General features: G+C 32.8%; 1 protein-coding gene across 4 annotated transcripts in view; it reads left to right on the plus strand.

Moving 5' to 3' along the window:
- Positions 1-17,184, plus strand: part of PAX3 (paired box 3) — a 77,737-nt gene that overhangs the window by 38,351 nt on the left and 22,202 nt on the right. The gene's annotated exons all lie outside the window — the stretch shown is intronic.

Consider the following 17,184-nt stretch of genomic DNA (forward strand, 5'->3'; position numbering starts at 1 on the left):
TCAGTGTTTAGAAAAGGAAATCATCTTGTATAGGAAAACATAAAAGTACATTTGGCTGATATACCTTATCCTTATTTACAATGAATGAGTGCAACTGTGTGACAGAAGTTTATCTTGCAATGCCCTCTTAATATAAAAAATATAAAATATGTGTGTGTGTGCAGTATATATATATATATATATATATATATATATATATATATATATATATATATATATACAGTGTATATATATATATATATATATATATATATATACATACACACAGATATAAAGTTTGAAAAACAGCTTGAATAGTGCCTTGCCACGTTTTTTTAAGAAAACAGAAATGGTCTAATTGTGGCTAACAGAGGGGATAATCACTGTTACATGCCTTTCTGAATGCCTGGCATGAATACATAAATAATTAATTTGTGAGAAATGTATATTTTGTTAATATAAGATAAACGGTGAAGGTGTTGAGAGCAGCAGATCTCTCAGTGCCTAGGGCAGCACAAAATCTAAATTTGCCCCTGAAATAATTGATATTGTATGCATGTATGTTTAAGAAATAGCTAGTGTATTTGCAGATATTTAGAAGCTGTTTACAAACCCCTTGTAGTTTAATTGCTATATAACTGTAGGAGGATGATCTGGTTATCAACGCAGATAAACCGACACATAAGCAAAACAACCTTCTTACATATAATGATAGTGATTGTATAAATTAGGTAAAGATAACTAGTAAGGTATTCACAATGAAGAGGCACGTAATGCTAAACACTTTACAGGTTAATTGCAGATTTGCTGATTACAGATGTAATCATTAATTTTTAAATGCCACATTAATGCAATCATATCTGCCTGGCAAATGGTTGGCTTGCTTTAGAAACCCATAGAAAGGTTGACATTTGGTGTTCTTTTGGCTTTAATTATTCTGATATCAAAGTCAATCAGGACTACAGCTCTATAAATACAATATGAGAAGGTATATGTGGTGTTGCATCACATTACAGCCAATCAGAATACAGAGTTATAATAAATTCCACTGACTAAATATGCCAGACTCTAAAATCCAGCAGTGCAAACCATGCATTCCAGGGCATGGCAAATTGGCCCTTTATGATATCACTAGGCACTTGCGTGCTGTGCTTTGTGGAAATCCAGTCTGACTGATTCCTTTCCATATAATCACCAATAATAATGACATGAAACTGAATATATATATATATATATATATATATATATATATATATTTTATATATATATATATATATATGTACATACATATATAATTAAGGAGATGCATTTATTTCATTTTAAATTAAAAACGGAATGTTTTTTTTCGTAAAATTTCATAATTTTGCATATAGATTGCCTTTACAGATCTTTAAAAAGAAATGTAATTTTATTTGAAATGAACCATGGCAAGAGAATATCAAACTAACATATTCCTTCACGCATAAAAGCATAAGAAGGCATTACAGTTTTATCTTTTATTTTGGTCCAACTATTGTAGTAGACATGTGACTTATTTTTAATTACAAAAATGACCTTTTAAAATGCCAAGCTTTATGTGAATGTCATGCCATGGAATACACTACTGCAGTGTCTGAAGAATTCATGTATATTTAAATCCCATATCCATGCCAATTATAGCAGTTAAAACAATCCCAAGTTATTCTGTAGTCTCTGTTATGAAACTTTTCTATTATTTGTTCTAGGATATTTTTGTTCTAGGTGTGTTTTTTATCCTTCTGTGAAATTGAACTTATACAAAGAAAAAAATTATATCATACCACATAAGAGCATTATGATATTTGATATTAAAACTATTGATAATGGAATAAGATTTTTTTTTTTTTATAATAGAAAGGTGTTGGGGATTAACTTGGCACAAACTTTCTATGCAATAGCCATCCATGTCAGTATCTTATACTGCCCATATTAATGCAATTATTCAAATTTTGGCAACTGGCAGGTATGATACAATAACAAATGTGCTATACAATGGTACAAAAATGGATTCCATGTCACTTCTGTTACTGTATTTACCTCTTTCTTTGGATGGAACTGATGGCTCTTTTCAATGAGAGGATACTTAGGTAGGCCCAAGAGTGTACACATCTTGAGCACTATATGGCAGCAGTTTGCAACAATATTATACTTGATCGTTCCTAAAACTACCTCAAAGAGGATTCCAAAAGAACTTAATAATGAAAGTATTTTGGAAAGTGTTTTAAAAGTGTTTAAATCTTAATTCTGACATCCATTTTCCTTTAAGTAAAAGCTTTATAAATTTAAGGAATTTATAAAAAAGGAATGTAATACATTTTTTAAATATTCACTTTTATACAGAGCAGATACATATTCTGAGTACAATGTACCTTTAAATAGCCAATATTGCTATCTTCTTGTATAATTAATTCAAACTTAAAATAATATTTAGCTCTTACACTTTTTTTGGTTATTTAGAAAAAGACAAGTCTGTGGATGTAAAAACTATAAATTAACCAGGCATAAATGTGGGATTTTCACAACACTAATTTCTCTAAAGACAATAATGGGACGACTGTTTAGTTGTTGTAATGTGTTGTTTTAGTCTGTACTGTGCGATGGTATTTGGTAGGTTTGTGTTTTTTACCCCCAATTATTTCCATGTTTACTCTTGTTTGTTTGAACTAATCATCTCCTAAGTAAAAAGTACTTTTTCAGCCAGCCCAGTCTTCACAAGCCCTAGTCTTCAATAAAGCCTTTAACAGTGGTGGCTGTTGAAGCATTAAAACGTGCTTATCTGCAAGTGAATGGAGTGGCTTTGTTTCAGTAAGGCCTCCTTCTCTTTTGCCACTCGCATTGTGACCCTTTGGTATCAATTCAAAGGCCAATTAAAGAATGCACCCATCTTTGAAGTGAAGCATTGAGGGCGCGGAGAGGGTTGAACCTGGCTCTCTGATGGACTGCGCTCATTCAGCATGCTCTTTTCAAGGCAGTTTTGAGAGGCTCAAAAAGAATAAGGCAGGGGAAGGTCAAGTAGAAAAAAAGGCCAAAGAAACAGCCCCTATTTGTTCGGAGTATTAGCCAAGCAAACTGCAAATAGCAACAAAATGAAACTGTTAATGGAGTAGCCAGACACAGACTTGTCAATCATTTAAAGTGAACAGCATTAGAAGCATCAAGGCTTTGGTCTACATATACAGCTAATTATCTTGGGAAAGCCACAAGCTGGAATTAATTTCATTGTTTGTCACTCTGCTTACAGAAGGTGATAAATACTTGTAGCTTTATAATTATGCTACAGGACAGTGTCATATGAGAGAAATGAAGGGGATTAAACTAAATACTATAAAAGCGAATGTGAAGTTTCAGAGAGGCTATGTAGAGTGTTTGAGTCTTGAATAGATTATGTAGTAGAATAATCCAAAATTTAGAATCCAAAATTTCCTAGTGGGGAGTGTACATAAAAAACATTAAAGGGGTATAAATTATTTCTTTATTTTAATTATATATGTATATATATATATATGTTATCATTAAATTAAATTAAAGGAGTAAGACACACACATATATCAGTATTTTAAATGTATTGCAGTATATATATATAATTTTCAGGCAAAAAATGCCAGAGGGAAATTCATTTGCAAATTTTAAATCATCAATTTTAAATGATCATACGTTTTATTTAAACAATAATTGCGCTTCTTTGACATTAAAGCCCTAGCCCCCTTATATGCAGGAAGGAAAATATTTTACTTTAATACCTTTGTAAAAAAATAACATATAGAGTTCAAACATAATTGTTTTATCCTTGTATGTGTATTCTGTAGGCTGGAAGATTAAATTAAAATAAAACAAACAAATACAGTAGAAAATGCATCCTATTCTGTGTAAGCTTACATTATATACCTTATTTTTGCAATTAAACACTATTTTATGGCAGAAATCCTTTGCTAGAAAAACTATAGTCATCATTATAGAAATATAGTATGAGAAGTGCAGTATTCCACAGCTGCAATTTTATATAATTTAACCAGGAAAAAAAAGTAATAAAACAAATATAATATGTTGTATTCTTTATACTGTGAGAGGAACTTACAACTTTAGAATATATATGTTGTAAATCAGTGCACCTGTATGGAAATATTATGTAGTTCACAGAATCAGTATTTTACTGAGTTTTTACTGATCATGCTTCAGGAAAGGGTTTAGTGTTTGCTACTGAAATCTGAGGGCCGAGGACTACAAAGACACAGAACTCTTGCTAGTGAAATCAGATCCTAAGCTGCTTTTCCTTTGAGGCTACATATGGGGGCTATATACATCTGAAATATTTATTCAAACATAGAAACATCCACAATCATCAAACACACAGTGTATGTGTATTGCAAGTGTGTTTGTTTGTTTTACCTGAAAACAGTATTAAGCAGAATCTGTAAAAATGTAAGTTGAAGCTAATACTGAAGTATTGGTTGCGCACACCCTGCTAATCCTTTCTGGCTGGGGAAAACAATTGCCTCAGCTGTACAGAAGAACATGACTCTGCAAGTGTGATAAGAAAGCTCCAGTGTATTGGGGACAGAATTGTACGACTAAAAAAATAAATAAAATAATAAATAAATAAAAACATAATTTTCACTATTAATTTCTAGGATACTATTTCCCTTTCTACTTGACACTTTGCAAATGCATACATTGTCTGGAAGGTAGTGAGTTTTAAATTAGATCATTCATGTCATTATCATATTCAGAATACATATTCACTTATTCTATAGGGACCAACCTTAGTGTGCACTGTGCAATAACCACACACATAACAGAATTTAGGAATCAGTAATTTTCTTTCAATTGTATGAGTCCAAATTAGAAAATTCCTTAAACACTGGTCTGTTTGTGGTCTTTGAGGACAGGTGTTGAACCTTCCTACAATAATATTAGAAGATGCAACCATATATCATTGTGTTGATTACTCACTACCAGACATTAATATTCCTTTAAATTTCTTTGTTAATGATGTGCGCAGTTACAATAACTTTTGCTTTTCTTAACATTTTTTGGAACGAGAGCATAGATGTATTACAGAATAGGGCCTCTGCTGCAAGGAAAGAAGAATGCATTGTACTCTGGCTACTCAACTAGCTGAAAGGGTTAATGTGTTATTCAATGTAAGCAAAGGAATCTGTCCAGCCAGAGGTTAGAGGTTCTTATAGCCAATCCAAAGGGCATTTGGAGATGTATATTAAATGCATGTCAGCTTCTGGATTGAGAAAGTTAAGCAATAGCTTCTGAAAAGGGACAAGGCATCTTAAGATGCCTGATTACTGAGCATAGGGTCAAAGTTTATCTTTGGGTCAGGAACACATTCATAGCTCAATTGTTTTGCTGTTTAAGATCTCTTAAAATAGACTCCTTCTGAATAGTTTGGTCAGAATTAAAGATAAAACATAAATGTGATTTTAAACAAAGAAAGGAAAGTTCTAAAAAAAATGCCCCAAGTATTTAAACTCTTTTCCAAGAAAAGTGACTCAATATACTTATATATGAAAGGGTTTATCCATTTCTCATAAAGAAAAACACAAGCTCAATAGCGTTGACTGAATTTATAGCACTTTTATTACATAAAAGATCACTCAATTATTTTTATACTATTGGTTATTTTCCAGTCCATTAGAATGTGCAATTCATTTAGAACGTCAGTTTTAAGTTTTACTTTGCACAGTGAAAAACTAATATAACTTGCTTTGAGACCCTCACACAGTTTTTTATATATATATATATATATATATATATATATATATATATATATATATATATATATATATATATATACACACATTATTTGCTCTAATGTCCTGTGTGTTTCTTTTTGTGACAACCTGGGTCATAGAGAATATATTATATTCATACTGTGTATTATATTTGCATTTACTCAAGAAATTCATACAATAATTGATACCTTTTGTCTTTTTCTTTTTGTAATAGTTTTGAAAACGTTTAAATTGTTTAAAATAGATACTTATACAAGTGTTGTTTCAAAGGTTACTTTAAAATGCTATTAAAGGGATAGTATAGTTAAAATTAAATGTTCATGATTCAGATAGAGCATGCAATTTTAAGCAACTTTCTAATTTACTCCTACTATAACATTTTCTTTATTCTCTTGGTATCTTTATTTTAAAAAGCGGGAATGTAAGCTTAGAAGCCGGCACATTTTTGGTTCAGCACTTGGGTAGTGCTTGCTGATTGGTGTCCAAATGTAGCCATCCAATCAGCAAGCTCTACCCAGGTGCTGAACCAAAAACCGGCCGGCTTGTAAGCTTACTTTCCAGCTTTTTAAAATAAAGTTAACCAAGAGAATTTAGAAAAATTGATAATAGGAGTAAATTAGAAAGTTGCTTAAAATTGCATGCTCTATCTGAATCATGAAAGTTTATTTTTGACTAGACTATCCCTTTAATTTTTGGGAATGCAAAAAAAAAGGTTTAAAAGGTTTTAGCTTAATCAGAACATGTTGAATTGGGGGGGGGGGGGGGATAGGTTGGCCTGTAACATGCAAACCACTCTTCGCCCTCTTAAAGGGTTAACATTTACGCTGCAAAGTGCTTTGCTGAATGCAGTTTCTAAAAGACCCAGTGTATCCATCCGTCTGATAAACTGGTTGTCTGAATTTGTTCAATACAAACTGCAAAACAAAAATATGAGATGTATACAAAGCTGAATTTATGGCAAATATTATTTATTCATATATAATGTAGGATGTTTAAATAAAAATGAGATTTTTTTTTATATTTATATGTGAGAAGGGTGAGATCCTGGCTTTTTTTTTTTTAATCAAAGACCTCTTATTTTTGTGTAAAAAATTGTGCTTGCTTCATGCTTCCAAGAGAGGCCAAAAAACAAATTCTGTAAAAGGGTTCAAAATGCTTTTTTGCATAGGAAGTGTGTGGCAATATGTATTATTCATCATTTTAATTGGATTTTACCTTTTTTTTTTTTTTTACTTAAAGGGATACTTAACCCAAATTTTTTCTTTCATGATTCGGATAGAGCATGCAATTTTAAGCAGCTTTCGAATTTACTTCTATTATCAATTTTTCTTCATTCTCTTGATATCTTTATTTGAAAAAGCAGGAATAAAAGCTTAGGAGCTGGCCCATTTTAGGTTGAGAACCTGGGTTGCGCTTGTTGATTGGATGGCTAAATGCAGGCACCAATCAGCAAGCCGTATCTAGGGTACTGAACAAAAAATAGTCTGGCTCCAAAGCTTTCATTCCTGCCTTTTCAAATAATGATAGCAAGAGAATAAAGAACATTTTATAATAGGAATAAATTAGAAAGTTGCTTCAAATTGCATGCTCTATCTGAATCATGAAAGAAAACAAATTGGGTTCAGTATCACTTTAGCTTGCACAGTGTCCATTACTTCCTGTCACAGCCCTACAAGGAGGCTGTAGTTTCTACAGTAAGGTTTATCTAGTTTGACGTCATAAAATCTCTAGAATAACATGAGCTGGTTTACTATTAAGTGGATAAACAAGATAAATAGATAGTCAGATTTGCCAATGCTCAGAATTGGCAGAATGCAACCTAAATTTAATCAAAGTGTTTAAACAAAGTAAAACAAAATGAGAGGAGGGTCCGACTCCTGTGCTTGTCTACCCTTTCTAGATAGCTAGATATTTTGCAAGTTAATAAAATATTATCCATTCTATTTTACAACATTGTTAGAGAAACACACTCACTTTTTATGGGTGAATTGTCTGTATCAGCCAATGAGCATTAGTTGCACACAGTCATGCACTTCCTGTATAGTTTCTTTGTAAATTTAAACAGCTTTCATTTAACTGTTTTCATGCTAATATATATATATACATACATGATACAAACATTTGAGTTCCACCTATGATTAACATAACTAATGTAGAAAATTGATAACTGAGAAGAAGATTGCTTTTTATTTATTGAAATAGAATATAATTTAAACAGTAGCCCTGAGAATCAGAGGGTTTTAACTCTTTCCAAAGAAGGCAGCAGCTACACCTAAGGATATAAGGAGTTAAAATACTGGGAAAGCAAAAACATTCCCTGGTATTTAGGAGCCAAAAGACCAAAACTATTGGACTGCTGCCAAATGGTTGTGTGGTGACTTTGACCCACAACCTCTAGTCTTAACTGGCCCCATGAGTCCTTTTTATTTCTGCAACCTCTTCGTTCAACTCTAGTCAGATCTATATAAGTATTTATAGAGCACCATACAATGGTGAGAGTATAAGACTGATTGAGAAAACATATTTCGTGCCTTGATACAAAATGAGCTGATTGTTTTTTGGCAGATTGTGATCAATAAGCAATGCATCTCCACTTATCATGTGCTTGGTTTTCTTCAACTGTCCCAGAAACAAGCTTTGTCTATAGGCCTTGTATCTTCTTGGCATTTGCGATATATATATATAGAGCAGAGATGTTCATCAGTGCTATGGAAAGTACCATTGACAAAGGATGTAGTAAATTCCTTACATATGACAGAGAACATAACTATCTGCAAAAGCCAGTGAAACTGCATAGAAAGTGAAAGTGTTCCATCTGTTTACCTTAGCACCCTGCATTGTCATCAGGTGCATTAAATGGTCTAGAGGATGGCCCTGCTCTTGTAAGACAGTGTACGGGCAGCTGTATGATTTGCCTTCTTAGTCAAGTCATTTCTTTTAACAAAATGTTAAGCACAGATGGAACTGAGGCTGTCACTTCCCTATTATTGTCCCTGCAGCTGTTGTTCCTCAATGCACTGTTTTATGTATTCAGACAGTTACTTAGTGGAGGCTCTCTGAAAAGCTGGGCCAGCCCCTAATCGCTAAATAAAATAGCCATTTGTCTCTTCTTCCTATTGTTTTGTTTTGGTAACACATGTCACAGGCTCAATTACCCAGTTCATTAACAGCTCCCAGTGGACATGATGATGAGCAAGTACTGATAAGACTATGGGTTGTCCCATACAGTGAATAAAATAGTCTCTCTCTACAACTGTAAACAAAGGTCTGGGCTGGACATGAGATTTAATGAACTCAAAGATTTACTTCTTCCCTTTTCATTATAGCCAATGCTATTGGTAAATATCTAATAGATCAGTTTAAAATAATGTTACTTAACTGGAAAACTATCAATGTTAATTCTAAAGTGTTCAAAACACAGATTTTAGCTTGAATTACTTTCTAGTTTTTGTATTTTATGGAGTTTTCTGTTAAGTCCTATTTTTATCAACCATTTTTTTGTAATTATTAGTAGCCCATGTGCTACTCCTTGTATGGAACTCCAAATTTTAGTTTCATGATTCATATAGAGCATGCGATTATAAACACATTTCTAATTTACTTCTTCTATCCGGGACGTTAGGTTTGGAGCCGGCCCATTGCAAGAGCATTATATGGCAGCAGTTCTGCAAGAATCTTATCCATTTGCAAAAGCACTAGATGGCAGCAGTATTTCCTGCCATATAGTGATTCAGACACCTTCATAGGTTTCCCTTAACTAAAGAATATCATGGAAATTTGATAATAGAAGTAAATTGGAAACTTTTTAAAAAACGTTCTGCTTTTTCTGAATCACAAAAGAAAATGTTTGGGTTTCATATCCCTTTAAATAGTTCACTTAAATGCTCACAGGACCTACAATTAATATGATGCACAAGGGATTTTCATTGCGTAAGTCATTTTAAAATTAAATAAAGTTCAAGAAAAGATAATGATTGGAATTGCTATTGATGCAGAGGCAACTACCAGAGGGAAAAAAAAAACATTAGTCATTTTATATATATATTCATAGTGTATTGATCAGTGTTGCAAATTATATGCAAATTAAATAAATGTTTTGAAACCATTTACAATTGTTGTTTTGATATTAAAGTGACAGTCTACACCAACATTTTTTTTATTTAAAAAGATAGCTAATCCCTTTATTACCCATTCCCTGTTTTTGCATAACCAACACAGTTATATTAATATACTTTTTACCTCTGTGATTAACTTGTATCTAAGCCTTTGCAGACAACCTCCTTATCTAAGTGCCTTTGACAGACATGCAGTGTAGTCAATCAGAGAAGACTCCCAAATAACTTCACGGGAGTGAGCACAATGTTATCTATATGACACATGTGAACTAGCACAGTCTAACTGTGAAAAACTTTCAAAATGCTCTGAGCTAGGAGGCGGTTTTCAACTGTTTACAAATCAGTTTGAGCCTAGCTAGGTTTAGCTTTTCAAAAACACCACCAAGGGAACAAAGCAAATTTGATGATAAAATTAAATTGGAAAGTTGTTTAAAATTGCATGCCCTATCTGAATCATGAAAGTTTAGTTTTGACTAGACTGTCCCTTTAAGAGGCACAGGATTGTTTCTATCTTAGAAGAGGCCAGGGAAATGCCCATTTGAAAACTCTCAAAAATATGTTTATCTTATGGCCAATCAGGATCGGCTATGAATGAACTTGTGCACTGATATGAGCAATCATTGTTTAGTTGGTTAGATGGTCAGGTGATAGATATATCGTCTATAGCAGTGATTTGCAACCTTTTTTTTGCCGTGGCACACTTTTTTACATTAAAAAATCCTGTGGCACACCACCATCCCAAAATTTTACGAAATCACACATTGTAGCCTAATACAGGATATATATACAGTATATATATATATATATATATATATATATATATATATATACAGTATATATATATATATATATATGTACTGTGCTGTCATGCCATGCCTCCTACAAACTATACATGACATATTGACATTCATTCACAAACAATCATAATCATTGTCGGTGAATGAATGTCAATGTCATGGTTGTAAATGATGCCTGATGAGCCTGTCACATACCTCCCAATATTTCAAAATTTGAAAGAGGGAATATCCCGCACTATTGTCAGTCTGCCGCGGCACACCTGAGGATCTCTCACGGCACACTGGTTGAAAAACACTGGTCTATAGGATACACTCCAGCCTCCATGGGTGCAGTGGGAAATGTATGATTTTAGAGGTATATTAGTGTAAAGCTGACAAAGGAAATACTCAAGTAATATTGCTTTTTTTAAATAAACGTATTTAAACATTTTATGTAGTGTATCAAAATTAATATTTCATGGTTCAGATAGAGTATGCGGTTTTAGGAGAATGTTCAGTTTACTTTTAAATATCAAATTTACTTAGTTCTCTTGGTATCATTTGTTGACAAGCATATCTAGGTATGTTCAGGACTAACAATAAACTGCTGAGAGATAGCTGGGGGTTGATGGTTAGCATTAACTGCATATGCATTTTGTCTTTGGCTCACCAGATGTGTTCAGCTAACTCCCAGTAGTGCATTGCTGCTCTGGAGCTGACTTAATCTATGCATTTAACCTATTTTAAACACATAGTTATATGCAAGCAATAGTGCAATAATAAAATAATCTAGTTCATTAAAACACTTTTATGTGCTCTTTGTCTGAATACTAAATCAATATTTAGAAAGTAAGATAATAATATGATGCTGGACAACAGTCCTGAGAAGATTTTGACTTGTGCCATAAAGTGAAAATTATTGTCAGTCTCTACAACTCTTTATATAAAAGTGATATAAAAGTGGTATTTGTAAAGCATGGCAATATATTTCATATATATATATATATTCATGAACATATACATGCTATACCTTGAAATCAGTTAATATTTTAGAGCATTAAAAGTATCACAATATACTAAAAATACATTTTCTTGGCTGTGGAGAAAATTGGTATTAAGCAAACAAATTTGGTTGTAATTAATGATACATTTACATCAGCTATAGTTTATCATTAGGTTCTAGAATATTTATATTTTTCCTATTAAGGGTCAGATTATGAGTGGCGTGCTAACAGTTTATCACGGTTGCTTACACACGTTGGGTGTTGCACTCGTATTACAAGTTGAAAGTAAATGCGATCGGTTGAGTGCAATTGAAGTTCACGCTCGTTGGAATAGCGCGTTCTCAGAGCTTTGGTTAACTGTTTCGCAAAACAAAAAAGTGGCAAAAAACACATCAAAAATACATTACGAAGTACAGTTACACTAATAATAACACTGTCTAATAAAAATGATTATGAGGTCTCAGGTGTTTAACATAGATACATACATAAACATTTCTAAATATGTATATGTACAGTATATATGTGTGTGCATATAATATATATATATATGTATGTATGTATTTGAAGACATATACATACACATATAAAGACACATAAATAAGTGCATTAGAGCCATTTGCAGTTAAGTAGATGAAAACATTAAAAAAACATATTTAAGCAATATTCATATTTAATAAAGTGTAATACTGTGTATTTGCTGTAAATATTTCACATTCCTATGTTCTGCACATAGCAGAATATGTTTTAAGTATTTTTAAATAGAGACTCCTATATATATATTTAGGTATAGATATATATTGGGCCAAAATACCATCAGATATATGTCGAAATATGTATTTATGAATAAATTCTTCTGTGTGAAAAACATTGGAATGGGAAATATTCATGTTTTCATGTTGGGTTAGCGCACTTGAGAATATGCAATCTGGTTTGTGCGCGGGTAGGGTAATATGTTAAAGTGCAAGTAGGGAAATACGTTAAAGTGATCACGAAGTTCGACTTTTTGCGAGCATCAGTTAGCACACTCTTTACTTTCAACTTGTAATACGAGCGCTACTCGACACGCACTAAAACCTTACTTCTAGAGGAGTTAGCGTGCAAGTAGGAGCGTTAAATAATACTCCATTTGTAATCTGGCCTAAAGTTTTCAAGTTAATTGCTTCTGCATTGGTGCAAAAAGCAATGTCATTCTGTCTTCATAGCTAAACTTACATGTATAGACATATGAAAAAAACTTGATTTGTAAACTATTTTTTCTAAGTGACATACAATACTGATTTTGTCATAAGAAATGAGAAATATTGGTGACTGTGTGCAGGTGACATATGCTTAATTTAATGTGTCCATCTTTCCTCACTGATAAAAAAAAATTCAGTTGCTAGTTAAAAACACATATAACAATGCCGGATTTTCACAATTTCATGGTTTTTCACAGTGAAATAATATTTTCACGGCTCCCGATTTCCATGAAATTTGTCGCCACCGTGAAAAATAAACAGAACCATGGTTATTTGTCTGGACAGGGTCAATGGAGGAACTATGAGCATTGTGCTAATTCACATAAATTTACCCCTACAGTAGAAAATCCTGTACAATGCACACTTTATGGTCATTCCTATTAAACTTTTGTGTTAATCCTTCAATATATTATTGTGCAGGGAAAATGTCATATCCATCAGCCTTCAAGTAATTCATTGTGAGATTGTGTGAGATTCCTATAGTCAAAGTTACACTTGATTTTTATTTGTCATCATTTAGGTAATAAAATTCAGTTATGCACTTGGAATTGGCAAATAGAAAAATGTATTTGATACAAATACAAAGTTCTGTACAACTGTTCAATATTTTATATAAATATTTCACAATTGCATTTAATATTTAGTACAAAGGAAAATTAAAATTAATAAGCATTTAATATAATCAAACATGATTAATGGATTTTTTCCAGCAAATTAATTTCATATGATTTGACACTATATAGATGTCTCTCATATAGTTAAAGGGACATGAAACCCAATTTGTTTTTCTTTCATGATCCAGGTACAGCATACAATTTTTAACAACTTTCCAATTTATTTCTATTATTGTTCTCTTTGTATTCTTTGTTGAAAAGCATACCTAGGTAGAGCTGGGAGCTAGCTGCTGATTGTTGGCTACACATGTATGCCTCTTGTCATTGGCTTACAGATGTGCTCTGCTAGTTCCCAGCAGTGCATTGCTGCTTCCTTAATAAAGGATACCAAGAGAATAAAGCTAAATTGATAACAGAAGTAAATTGGAAAGTTGTTTAAAAATCTATAATCTATCTGACTTGTGAAAATAATTTTTGGGGTTTCATGTCCCTTTAAAATGGATGACATGAATTTATCTGAAAGAAACACTAAATTAATTTCTATATTTTATAATTATACCTTGTTAGCAAACTTATTGTATATATCCATTTATGAATGTTTATAGAATTATATTTCATTTATAGTTTTGTCTACAACTTATTAGAAAAAAACTGCGTTAAGGGCATTTCTTGGACGAGCAAAATGAGCATTCAGTTTGAAGCTTATTCATTTATCTGTGGCTCATTTCACTAGGGAGCTTTGCTTAGGGGACATCGTTAAGAAGTAGAACGTTATATGGTTATGATTAGTCAGACATCAGGTTTTCTCTGCATGTCAATTTAACCTTTCAAGTAGCATCAGTGTTTTTTTGAGGACATAGCATCTAAACTGAAACTTACTTGCGGCCCTATAGCCTTTTGATCAAGATGAATATAGAGCCTTATACAAAAATACCACAAGAAGATCCTCCTCTAACTGGTTCTGAACATTTACTTAGATTGAACAAGGTAACAGTAATGGTTTGTGAGAGATATTGTTGGTTTGTTGCTAGTGGCCTATTTTAAGGGGCAAGGGAGCACTTGTATATGTGTGGAAAACATGGTGGGGGTTAAAACTCCAGGTGCTAAATACTGTGGAGTGGAAGGTCTTGGATTAACCCCTACTGTGAGCTCATTTCACACCCTCCTCCTCAACCTCCTGCCTAAAGAGAAACCTTCCATTCCTCCCCCTCCTTTTCCACTTTAGCGTTCTTTGTGTATCCTACTCCCTGCCAGGCAGGTGTCAGAGGCCTGAATGCTGGTATAGACTCTGTTAATGGATACCACAGATGGAGCGTGGAAATTGGTAGAAAAGGCCTCAGCCACAGGCCATTTCTCGGGGGCCCCAACAAAGACAACCAAGTAAGTCAACAACAAAAAATCCCAAAAAGACCACAAAGGCAGGGTGTCATTTACTCAAAGCCAGCAAGGGGAGTAATGTCCCGTGCAACTCAAGTTGTCGTATTTGTTACAGATTTTTGGAAGAGTTTGATAGCTCATCACCAAGCATGTATTTTGTTATTACTCTGTTACTTTAGAAATACTTGGTGCCACATTGTATGGGGCTGTATATACGATACGGAAACAGAAGGTTAAGGTATCACTACCTGTAGTGTGCACCTTTACACTGCACTCCCAGAAATCCATGAAAACCTGTCTGTCATAGAAACACCATTAAATTTAGTAAATACAACATCACAGTGATATCAAAAAGGCAAAAAGCCATATCATAAAGTGTTCATTTGTAAAATAAATTATGATTTACATTGTGACAGTATATAGATTGTAAGCTCTCTAGGAGAGAGATAGAAAATTAGCTATGCTCTGTAAGGTTCTATCCAAATTAAAAAGGCACAAATACACCTTTGTATCTGCATTATCAAAACAAATAAAGAAATATTTAAAGGGACATTAAACCCAATAATTTTCTTTCATGATTCAGATAGAGACTACAGTTTTAAACAACATTCCAATTTACTTCTATTATCTAATTTGCTTCATTCTTTAGATATCCTTTGTTAAGAAACAGCAAATCACAGGAGGCATCTTTGTGCAGTCACCAATCAGCAGCTACTGAGCCTATCTAGATATGCTTTTCAGCTAAGGTTATCAAGAGAATGAAGCAAATTAGATTATAGATGTAAATTAGAAAGTTGTTTAAAATGACATGGTCTTTCTAAATCATGAAAGAAGAAAATTGGGTTTCATGTCCCTTTAAGTTTAAATAATCATTTTTTGTAAAATATTGAGCTTTAAATGCTTGTAACTTTAAAATATATACCAGAATGTAGCTGTGAGATTGTTAATACAATCTCAGAAAATCTGTAGTAAATAAGTTCAGTACTTTTTTTATTTAGATGTGAATTTTTTTTTACAGTTTTCAGTTTATCCATAAGAAGATTTTTAGACAAAACTTCATGGATGTTTGCACTGATTTTTATATTATGGGGTGGTATTTTACTATCTGAAACTGGAGTTTGAGAGGATATGTAGATGTTATTATCACTACAAGATCAAAATATAATTTATAATAAACTATTTTTTATTACTAGATGAAAATAACATATATACTGCACTGCAAGTTATGCAGATAAGGGCTTTATATTAGAAATTATACTAAACTTGTATTTCTAATCTGATTTTAGTACAATTGAGATGTTTTTAGTACTGCCTGGCTAACAGATGTAAAACTGCATCATAAAAAAAAAAAATCACCCTAGTTGATAAAAGTATATTCTAAGGTATTTTCAAATTTTTCTTTTTTTAAAACAGGGAATATGGAAGTTTAAAGGGACATGAAACCTCAAAAATTCTTGATGATGATAGAGAATACAATTTTAAACAATTTTCCAATTTACTTCTATTATTTAATTTGCTTCCTTCTCTTGTTATTCTTTGTTGAAAGGTTTATCTAGGCAAGCTCAAGAGCAGCAGAGAATCTTGGTTCTAGCTGTTGATTGGTAGCTGCATATATATTTTGAGTGTGATTTTGGCTCACCCATGAGTTCAGTTAGAAACCATTAGTTCATTGCTGCTCCTTCAACAAAAAATCTAAGTTCTCAAACAGTTTGAGGGATAGAGCACCTTACGGCTGACCTAAATTACATAATTTCAAGTACTCTCTCCGTAGCTGTTTGTATTTTTTTGTTTTCAATTTCCATAGTGAAGTAACAGAGCTTATACTAAAATATTCTAAACCCATAAAGATTCACATCTTATTCTGTGCAATGTTTAACTACAAACACATTTGCTGTCCAAATAATTTGCAAAGAGAGTTTGGATATGAGCACATTTAACCTGTATTAATGAGGGGCTAACAGTTTACATCTGTATATGATGTCATTTTGGAGCGTATTAGGCTAGATTACAAGTGGAGCAGTATTTTGCGCTTCCACCAGAGTGCTAATTGCGCTAGAAGTAAACTTTTTGCGCTTGTCGGGTTGGGCTGGTATTATGAGTTGAAAGCAAAATGCACTAACCCGACGAGCACAAACAGCTTACTTCTAGCGCAATTAGACTGTTGCGCAAATAATAACCTATTCCCCATAGATGTCAATGGAGAAAAAGAAGTTGAAATAAAATCGAACACTGACTCTAGCGCAAAAATGATTGCATATTTTCATATGCACGTACCCGATCCTGTATTCTAATATGCGCAAGCTCGACATCAAAATATGA

Source organism: Bombina bombina, chromosome 4 (assembly GCF_027579735.1).
Source record: "Bombina bombina isolate aBomBom1 chromosome 4, aBomBom1.pri, whole genome shotgun sequence".
In the NCBI taxonomy this organism is placed as follows: Eukaryota; Metazoa; Chordata; class Amphibia; order Anura; family Bombinatoridae; genus Bombina; species Bombina bombina.